This window comes from Coffea arabica, chromosome 6c, assembly GCF_036785885.1.
Source record: "Coffea arabica cultivar ET-39 chromosome 6c, Coffea Arabica ET-39 HiFi, whole genome shotgun sequence".
In the NCBI taxonomy this organism is placed as follows: domain Eukaryota; kingdom Viridiplantae; phylum Streptophyta; class Magnoliopsida; order Gentianales; family Rubiaceae; genus Coffea; species Coffea arabica.
Genome location: NC_092320.1, coordinates 23,551,478 through 23,561,360, shown reverse-complemented (window position 1 = coordinate 23,561,360; position 9,883 = coordinate 23,551,478). Strand labels below are relative to the sequence as shown.

The 9,883-nt window shown below is 37.5% G+C and overlaps 2 long non-coding RNA genes across 2 annotated transcripts; one reads left to right on the top strand and one right to left on the bottom strand.

The window, feature by feature from the left end:
• LOC113692690 (uncharacterized) lies at nucleotides 1–527 on the bottom strand. The gene is made up of 3 exons (XR_003449019.2): nucleotides 430–527; nucleotides 255–327; nucleotides 1–148 (listed from the first exon to the last, which is right to left on the bottom strand). It is a non-coding gene; the product is annotated as an uncharacterized lncRNA (long non-coding RNA).
• A 7,652-nt stretch (nucleotides 528–8,179) lies between these two features.
• On the top strand, nucleotides 8,180–8,565 carry LOC113691645 (uncharacterized). The gene is made up of 2 exons (XR_003448748.2): nucleotides 8,180–8,312; nucleotides 8,463–8,565. It is a non-coding gene; the product is annotated as an uncharacterized lncRNA (long non-coding RNA).
• The last annotated feature ends 1,318 nt before the right edge of the window (nucleotides 8,566–9,883 follow it).

The following is a 9,883-nucleotide window of genomic DNA, read 5'->3' as shown; positions in this document are numbered from 1 at the left end:
CATGAATACTTATAAATCAGGCATTACCAACATTCAACTGCGCCCGTTTAGGTACTTGCAGGTTTGCGAAGCTGTCCGGAAACTTTGAGTTCTCCGCTGAGTTACACAATCGAGCTGTGTACAGCACTCGATACTTGCCAACATTTTCCTATCAGCACAAGAGGTAGGAATTAGCATAGTTGAGTGCCGAGGTAACAAGCATTAAATCAATTTCAGATGGATTGTAGGGAGAAAAGGGATATCAATTGTAATACCTCTGTAAGCCGAACAGCCAACCTTCCGCTCCAATGCTCTAGGAATGTCATAACGAAAACACCACTGTCACACCTGGTCACGTTGTCTTCTCATTAGTCAGTTATGGTATATATGTTGGACAAAAAACTTAGTACACGCTCTAACAATAATGACGGGAGAAGTCAAACTATTTACACTTTGTTGGGTGAGTGATGAGGGACATCGGCAACAGAAAATCCGAAACTGGAGAAGTCAATTTCCTTGCCAAACTTTGCCGCCACGACCAAACCCAGTGAACGTTTCTATATCACCAAAGATTATGTAAAACTGATTACAATCCACTAATGTGTCACTGTCATGTCGTGTAATGCATTTAGCAATTTGTCCAACATACCAGTCGATTCAGTACACTAATGTCTTTGCTCTTTGCTTGACTGCTATCAGGGTCTAGCACGTGCACTTCTTTCTCTGAGACACCAAAGCTGTAGACAAACCAAGACCCCTCTATGCATACTGGCACAAGTATCTGCGCCAAATGAGGTATGAAAAAGGTCAGACAGGTCATTCTACATAACCGAGTATGACTATATTTTGAATGTTTAACAGTCACATAAGAAGTTTTGGATTAAAACTGATAATTGCATACCCAATCACAATTTGCAGGATCAACCCCCGTATTGTTATTGCGAACCTTGAAGAGCTTTAGAAGCTTAGCAGATAAGCTGGCATCAGAGAGCTTGTCGAATTTTCCCATTTTTAAAATTCCTTCCTGCAACCAATAACATAGCCGAGTGAAAGGTGCATAGAAGACATTAATAATGGTGCGTTGGATCGTAATACCAATTCAGATATGATGATGAGCATCTTTAACACAACTGTAGGATGCAGTCCAAATTTCAAACTCACAACTGCAACAGGTTCTACGATGTAGCGTTCAAGCTTCCTAATTTTGGCAGTTCTTCCACCCCAATTCATGAGACGGGCAAACATATCAATCACCTAATCAATGGCAAATGGTGATCAAAACATATAATTGAGTGTTGCTTGGGTGAGTTTACGTATGACTATTCCAATCAATAGATACATAATCAAACTTTTTGACTAAAAGTAATGAACTACTGACCCGATTAGACACATGCATGCCATTTTCCATTGTCTTCAAGTCAAGCCGAGTCAGCGAAAATTGATACATTTGAACAAGTATGTCCCTATCACATCCAGGACACAATTAAACGATTTACTAATAATTATTACTCCTACTCCAAAACACGAAAATCTGACTAATGTATATGAACTCCAATCTCATCCATATTCAATCTGTTTTTCTATGCCATCTTCTTATGAACCACACGCGTACTTATTGTAGTGAATGGATCACAAGATCGAATTAATAGTTTTGTCAAGAATCTTACTTGGGATTTTGGTCCGGATCCCATGCATATGCAGCCACATTTTTTTCGTATAGGCTAACTGTCACAGGTGCTGGTAGAATGAACTCTGCTGACCGCAGAACAGTGCTCTTCTTTGTTGCACGTGTAGACTTGTGCTTCACCTCAACGTCAAGGCCTCCTACAAAAGACAAATAACATGCATTTCATATGACATTCATTTGTTGTCGTCTAACAAATTATAAGGTATTTTGCTTCATTCTTCAGACACAATGCAATTAGCAGTCATCAAACACCAATCGATTATTTTTCAAATGCAATGTAACTGTCCTAAGAACTATTTGTACAACTCTTCAAACACACTGTAACTAACACTTTTCAAACAGTTGTGATAAATTTTCAAACACACTAACTTCTCAATAACTAATTTGTAACAGACTTCAATCACACCATAACAGTATGCTAAACTAACTGTTTCTAAGAGTTTTCAAATGCACTTTGACCAATAAATAAGTGAGTATCAACCTACAAACACACATTTAAACAGCAATCATTTAATATGGAGTTATGTTTGAATTTTGGAAACTGTAACTTATCTATTAATTATAATGACTAACAGTCTCCAATAACATTCAACTTTCGTCTAAATAATCACTCATGTAACAAGTTACAAACACTTCGTAACTAAAATTCTTCAATTACATCACCTGCATTAATTATGAAATAGCTTTCCGGTAACTATTGTACAATAATGTAAAATAAATTCCGTGACTAACGATCCGCGAATATGGAGTTGTGTATTCAATAGAGCAAACTGTAACTTTCAGGTTACTATTTCGTGACAAACTTCAAGCACACTGTAAACATTCTTCAAACATACTAATTTTTAATCTATAAGTTTCCACATTTTTTGGTAACAATTTTTAAACACACTGTAACTTTTCAATAACTATTTTGTAACATTTTTCCACTGCAATGTAACTAACATTTTTCGAAACACACTAACTTCTTAACATGAATAAAGTCATACTTTCATAATATGCCTAATTACGTTTGTTACATCAACTTCATATGTGTTTCATATCGGACAGGGTATGACAGTATGCTTAACAAGTTTTCGATGATGACAAGCCAGAGTTCAGACCCGTGTACGTAGCATCATGATGGTATAAACACAGTTACCGTATATGATAATAGATGTTACAGTCATACTACATGAATTACAACCTTATGAATAATAACAGTATACCAACCTTTCCGCTTTCGACCATATGATCGCAACTTTCGTGGCATTTCTTGCTCAAGCAGATGTGACGTCGATGCACTGGCGTGCAAAGGTGGTTGCACCGTACATTGACCCTCTTCGGCAGGTTCTATGACGTTTGACCTGTATTGCTCCTGCTCTTGCTCTTGAAGCTGTATAATGCTTCCTTGCGCAGTTGTTGTCATGGTGGTCCCTTGTTCCAATCCGCGACTGATGTTATCGGGTACGACTGATGAGGTAGGAATTGGATTCTCCACGTCCATTACATCTTCATTCAGCTCTGGATCTTGGATACCTTCAATATTTGTCCTCGTATTGGCATCGTCTTTCTCGGCCTGCGCTGCATTATGCTCGTCTTCATCAGACCCTTCCGCATCAATTTCTTCAGCATCATCATCCTCGTCGTCTGCCCCTTCTTCGGCAGATTGAAATTCCGGCTCTTCTTCGGTATCAGGACTCTTGTGCATTGTATAGTCCTCCTGTACAGGTTTTTTTCCTTTGTCCAATGCTTCAGTCCCAGAAGTGGAAGCTTTTGCTCTCGGCTGAGAGGAGAGGATTTCTGCAATCTTCAATATCCTTCGTTGGCTACTAACAGCAATGTTATACAGCTCATTTAGCTCAGCCTGCAGTTAGATGATGAAATTATCAATCCATAAATGAGCCACATGCTCTCAACAATTTCATACAATACAGGCATATACAATAGTACATTTACGCAAAGGTTCTTAATTTAACATTTGAATTGCGGCCATAGGTTCTATAACTGTAACTTATATACTAAAAAATAAAATGGTCACCCGAGATCATTGAAACTTCATACATTTATAACATGATTGGCCAAGAGATCACTATATTTCTGTATTTCCATTCATGTGACTTAATTTTTAATAACTCTCTAGACAGGGATGTAATATTGGGATTGGTATCACATATTAACATGATACTACAACATGAATGAAGTTGATAGGCCTAGACAGAGTAACCAATAACGTTGCTTACAATATGCAGTAATTACGTCTAATCAAACAACAAATTTCATTAAATCATGGAACAGACCCACTTACACCGATATCGGCGTGCCCGCTGTTCATCAGCATTCCTACCAAATCAGGGGGTAGTTCAGTACTCTGCCCATCATATTCATTATCTTCCGGATCATATTGTCCAATCTTTAACAACAAATTAAACCAACCATTTCAATAGAAAAGCCACGCAATACATAGACCACTACCTTTTATATGAAATGAGATCAATAATATATAACATTTTACCAGTTTTCCTTTTCCATAAGCTCCAAGATTTTTAATCTCAAGTGCATCCCTTTCAGAGATCAGAGCATCTGTCCATGCCTTAGCTCGCGGAGTAGTCCTCGACACTTTATGCTTCAGTATTTGTACCCGATCAAGATAATGAATCTGCAATACAATACAGTAATTAATTCAACTGTAGATAAACTTGACCACACTGTTAAAACATCATCGTAGATGCATTCATTTGAGCATAATCTAATCAATCCATCGCACTGAATTTGATAAAATGTGGAAATACAGACAGTAGTTATGAAGGCACGCAAAACTAATTGACTCTCTGGTGCACTGTGTAACAATTAGAGCATATTTTCGTCATGACTACAACTATCTAATCTTACCAGCAGAACGAAGATACAACCGCCAACGTATTGGTGCTGCTTTTCACTTTTCTTTTGCACCTCTAGCACCTTATTGCATAGTACGATCCTCACATACTCAGCCCAGTTCAATCTGGCTACCCTATCAACCAATTGCGTACAGTTCCAAACCTTTATTTTGTGCTCGGCTCTAGTGGTTGGAGCCAGTAGACATCCACAAGAAAATGCCACGAATAGTCTTAAGAATTCTTCCCCTGCATTCATGGCTACCAACTCATTTGGGAGCTCATTCCATTTGTATGTCCTACGACTTGGTCCACTTCCCCCAACCTCGGTTGTATCGGTGTCTTCAACTGGAACGGGACCTTCGTTCGGGATCCCCAGGATTAAACTGATATCCTTTGACGTTAAAGGTAGCACACCATCTCCACCAACATTTAAACTGCTCAATGTCGGATTAAAGTTGTCAACAAGCCAGGTAGCTATGCCACTAGGAATCCAGTGACACTGTATGTCTAGCAGCCCTCCAAATCCTATGTCTCTAATCTGCTGCTTCTTAGTTTCATCGATTCGTGAAACTAAACTTGACATCTGCTTTGGCGAGCATCGGATAGTGTACTTCTGATTCTACACCATTTTTTAGATATATGCATTAGACTAATATAAGTTTCATTAAATGTTTGATGAATCATGCCGTGTATTTACCTTGATTTGAACCCGTGCTTTTCGCAATATCGGCTTTCCTAGACGTTCCATTTCTTTCTCATACTCTTCTTTCTCTTTCAAATATTCCTCCTTTCGCTTCCTCATTTCTTCCTCACTCAACTTATTATATGCTGCCCGGGCAATGTCATTGTACTGCATTGAATAAATAAAATCAAAAAACACGTTAGACTAAACACAAAATAATTGCTCGTTTCACTATTTTTCCCTTAGGCACCCCATCAGTTCAATGATTCTTCAGTTTATTTTGCTAGGACAGCATACCTCGGTCAGCTTAACACCCTTCGCCGAAACCGTGTGTTGATACTCTTTCCTGTCCACATTCAAAACTCCAAAGTTATATGTGCTATTTAGTACCATTATTTTTCCCTCATATTCAATAATCTTACCTGAACTTCATCCATGGATTCAATGGTGGGACTGGTTCTGCGACCTCGCTTGTTCCCGCTGTAATCAGTTCTTCCTCCCCACCTAAACGATCATTCCTTTTACTGCTTCTTTTCCTTCCCATCCTGCCCCTGAACAGTCAACATTGTAATGCTGAATAATGATGCCAAGTCTAACCTGCCAAGACCTTACGCAAGCACTGGCCACTTACCTATTCGATGAAGTGGGTGCTGCACCGTGTTCTGTACCACCACTTGTTTCGGCGAGTTCTTCTCTGTCTGCTTCCTGAAGTGTGCTTCCTGCTCGCGTTCTTGCCATTGTAAACTAATGTTTTTAACAAACATATTGCACTTCAGTTCCAAAATTTTTTTTCCAGCCACAGTCATAACATATCATGAAGTACTGCTAAACATAATATATGAGCATCAAATATTAGTCACGCTAGTTATAGTACAACCTGTAACATTTTTTCTCACACTCAGTAACTCATTCTTCACAGTTTGTTATTTATTCCAACTGCCACTAATCTACATAATCTGTTGTTCTACCTATCAGATTGTACTTCATCCATCAATTTCTTCTTCTATTTATTATGCTACTGTACAATACCAATGCAGTAGAATAAGGGGCCATCCAAATTTATAGTATCTTCATGAAATTCTATAGACCAGTTCTATTATTGTAACTTCTGATCTATTACGTGTAACAACTATCAAAGATGATGTCCAACCACAACAATTATTGTACAAGTAATCTTCCTTTTCACAATTTGTTTGTCTCAATACCAAATTTTCTGGTTAATTATCCCTCATTTAGTCATTTCATAATCTATTCCCCTGCCTATCAAGTTCAATTCAATCACATTCTCCTTTATTTATCACCCTCTTCAACAATATGAATGAAGCAACAAACCCGTTAAACAATTTTACGTCATTGTTCATCCAATTTTACAGTGCACTTCTCCTAGTGTCACTATTAAATGACTGCGTGTAATGACTATCCAACATGATGTGCACCTACAATAACTAGTAAGATTCTTAACCGTTATTCCACACTAACTATGCTAAACCTCATGATTTGTTATTCCGTCTGTCTCACATTGCCAACTTATAACCTACTCTCGTACTCATTCACTTCCAACCTAGAAACTTGTCTCTCTTTATGCAAGTAAACCAATAACCTGTAACATCAATGTAAAAGAAAATATGAGAAGCACAACTGAGTACAAAACATTAAAACTCTGTTATTTCTCTGTACCTGTTAAACCACAACATGTAACAATTATCCAACACTGTGTTAATGCACACGCCCTAATACAATAAACTTACACCAATCAAGACACAAATACGACATCTCAATTTCAAAATAACATTTTCATTAGCAAGTATGAAAGACGCACAACTCAGTACAAAACATTTGAACTCTATTATTTCTATGTACCTATCCAACCACAACATGTAACAATTATCCAACACTGTGTTCCTGCACACGAACTAATACAATAAACTTACACCATTCAAGACCCAAATACGACATCTCAATTTCAAAATAACATTTTCATTAGCAAGTATGAGACGCACAACTCAGTACAAAACATTTGAACTCTATTATTTCTATGTACCTGTTAAACCACAACATGTAACAATTATCCAACACTGTGTTCGTGCACACGAACTAATACAATAAACTTACACCATTCAAGACCCAAAATCGCCATCCCAATTTCATGATAACATTTTTTCAATTATAATCTGCATCCATTTTTTCAATACTAACTATCGAACCCATGCACACATTTTCTCAAGCAGTTGTGCCGCACGATTTCCCCCTTCTTTCCCACTCTCACTCTGTCATGCTCAAAAACTAACTCATAATACTCCTATCATGCTGCACTTACTCATTACTATACACAAAATTGTGCTCACGTGATATCCCTCTAAGCGATCATCCTACTGTACGCCAACAACATCCACAAGTAAGGTCCTTCAACAAGCATGTCAAATCACACATGTTACTGCATCATCGTAGGCCTCAAAAAAATTTGAATACCTGACTGATTTTCGGTCGTTCACTACTCCCGCGCCTACGATCTTCCGCTCTTCAACCTTGGGTTCACCTTTCTTCTTCTTATAATAAATCCAAATCACCAGAAATTTGTCCACCACTCCACCACTTCTTGCTTCTCATTGCTATTTTTTCAGTATCCAATGTTGCACTTCCACAGCTTTTCGCAATGTCACGCCGGAGAGTGTTGCCAATCTCGTATTTTCCCCTCTTATTTCTCCCTTCGTGGCTTTTCGCATGCAACTGCTTCGTCTGGTTTGGGTGGGAGTCTAAGTGCGGCTTTTCATTTTCAACCTTTCGGTTTGGGCGGGACTTTGCTTACTAGTGGTCATAACGTTCCGTTTCTTGCCGTTACGGTCAGCAGAGCATAACCATTTTTTTTACTGTCTCACTTAATAAAACGACGTCGTTTTGGGCCAAACTGAAGCCTTTTGACGTGGTTTATTTCTGGCCTTACCTTTCTTTCTGTGAGGGGACCATTCAGGAGCGGTCCACAAAATAATGGTGAAACTGGACGAAGTGTTACTGTTCATTTGGGACTTGCCCAGGTTTTAGGTGTTATTAAATTGTCAGCATTTCTTTAATGAGACCAGTACCTATTGATTTACTTTAACGGAAGCATTAGGTTGTGTTTGGATTGCATTTTCCGTCATTTTTCATGAAAAAAATACTGTAGCGATTTGATATATGTAAGGGAAAAAGGTGATAGGAAAATGTGATCACGGAAAACGATAATATTTTTTGACGAAAACAAGCAATCCAAACAAGGCCTTAGTATTCAACATACATACACTGGGACAGTTTTAGGGATAAAATTATATTGAAACTCAAGTCTATGTGAATTGCTATTTTGAAGAATTTTTGTAAAAAAAATAAAATTATATCGTAATAATTTGACATATATGAGATGAAAAGATGATTGAAAATATACTCACGAAAAACATAAAAAAAAAAAAATTTCTGCAGAAAATAAGCTGCAACTAATCAAACTGTAAGCTAGTTGATGGGATTCAGTGCAAAAGCAAAACTGACGTATATGATAAACTCCAGGATGATTCAGTAAATATTTCAAGTTAATACATTCAAGAATATGCTATTACAAGGGCACTAAATGCTAATGGAAAGACTGGTAAAGTTATTAAGTTTCATAATAAGAGTGGAAACATATACTTAGATAGATATAATTGGATCCATCGATATAAATAAACAGAAACATACAGAAAACCCACGCCTACAAATTGGTAAATTGGAAACCCCAAGGGAGCCGGGGGAGGATGAGTGGGCGGCACAAGAGGTGGGTATTTTGTAACAAACGACCAGAAAATTAAACTTATAACCGCATCGATTTGAATAAGCATGATGAAAAGACAGGAAATCCAACTCCACAAACTAACAGCCAATTACTAAGGGGCCGCTTGGTTTAGGGGTTTTGGTACTTGGAATTACAATAATTCCAATACTGTGCGCTTGGTTCAGTGTAATGGGAATTGAAATATTGAAACCATGTCTTAAAATTTAGCTATTTATGATTCCCGACCAAACTGGGAGGAATTAACCAAAACTCTCATTAGTGGGTCTTCTATCCATCATTACATTTCCTTTTTCAATTCCAAAGCAAGAGCCAAGCGCCCCCTTAGTCTTTTGGTGGCTTGATTTCGAAGCTTTAATCTGCTTCGTCAAATGTAACCTTCTTGTTTATTTGTTGTCAAAAATTTCATCTAATAAAATAGGTTAATGGTACGTAAACCGCTCCAATGATTTATGGTCCAATCTAATGGTGAATGTACGATGAAAGTACAAAAAACAATGGATCAAGTGGCCGAAATTTATACAAAGGACAGTCTAACTCTTAGGAAATAGTACGCATCCAATCATAGCAAGTCATTGAAGCAAGTAAACAGCGGCCTATGTCTGTGACTCACTTACCTCTCCAATTGGCAGCAAGAATAAAACAATAATATATTTTTGAATGACTTAACGGCTAAAAAGAAGCAAGAAAATACCTATTATTCAATTGGTGCTAGATAGATTTGTCTGAATTTGTTGCCTTCTCTAATAACAACAAAAATTCATTCAGATACTTACAAAATAAATGAAAAAGCATAAATCGAATATTCTTTTTTGATAAAGGGAAGAAAATTAAAAGAAACCAGTTTTTAGGTTAACTATTCTTCTTTGCAGCAAGGGTCAAAGACG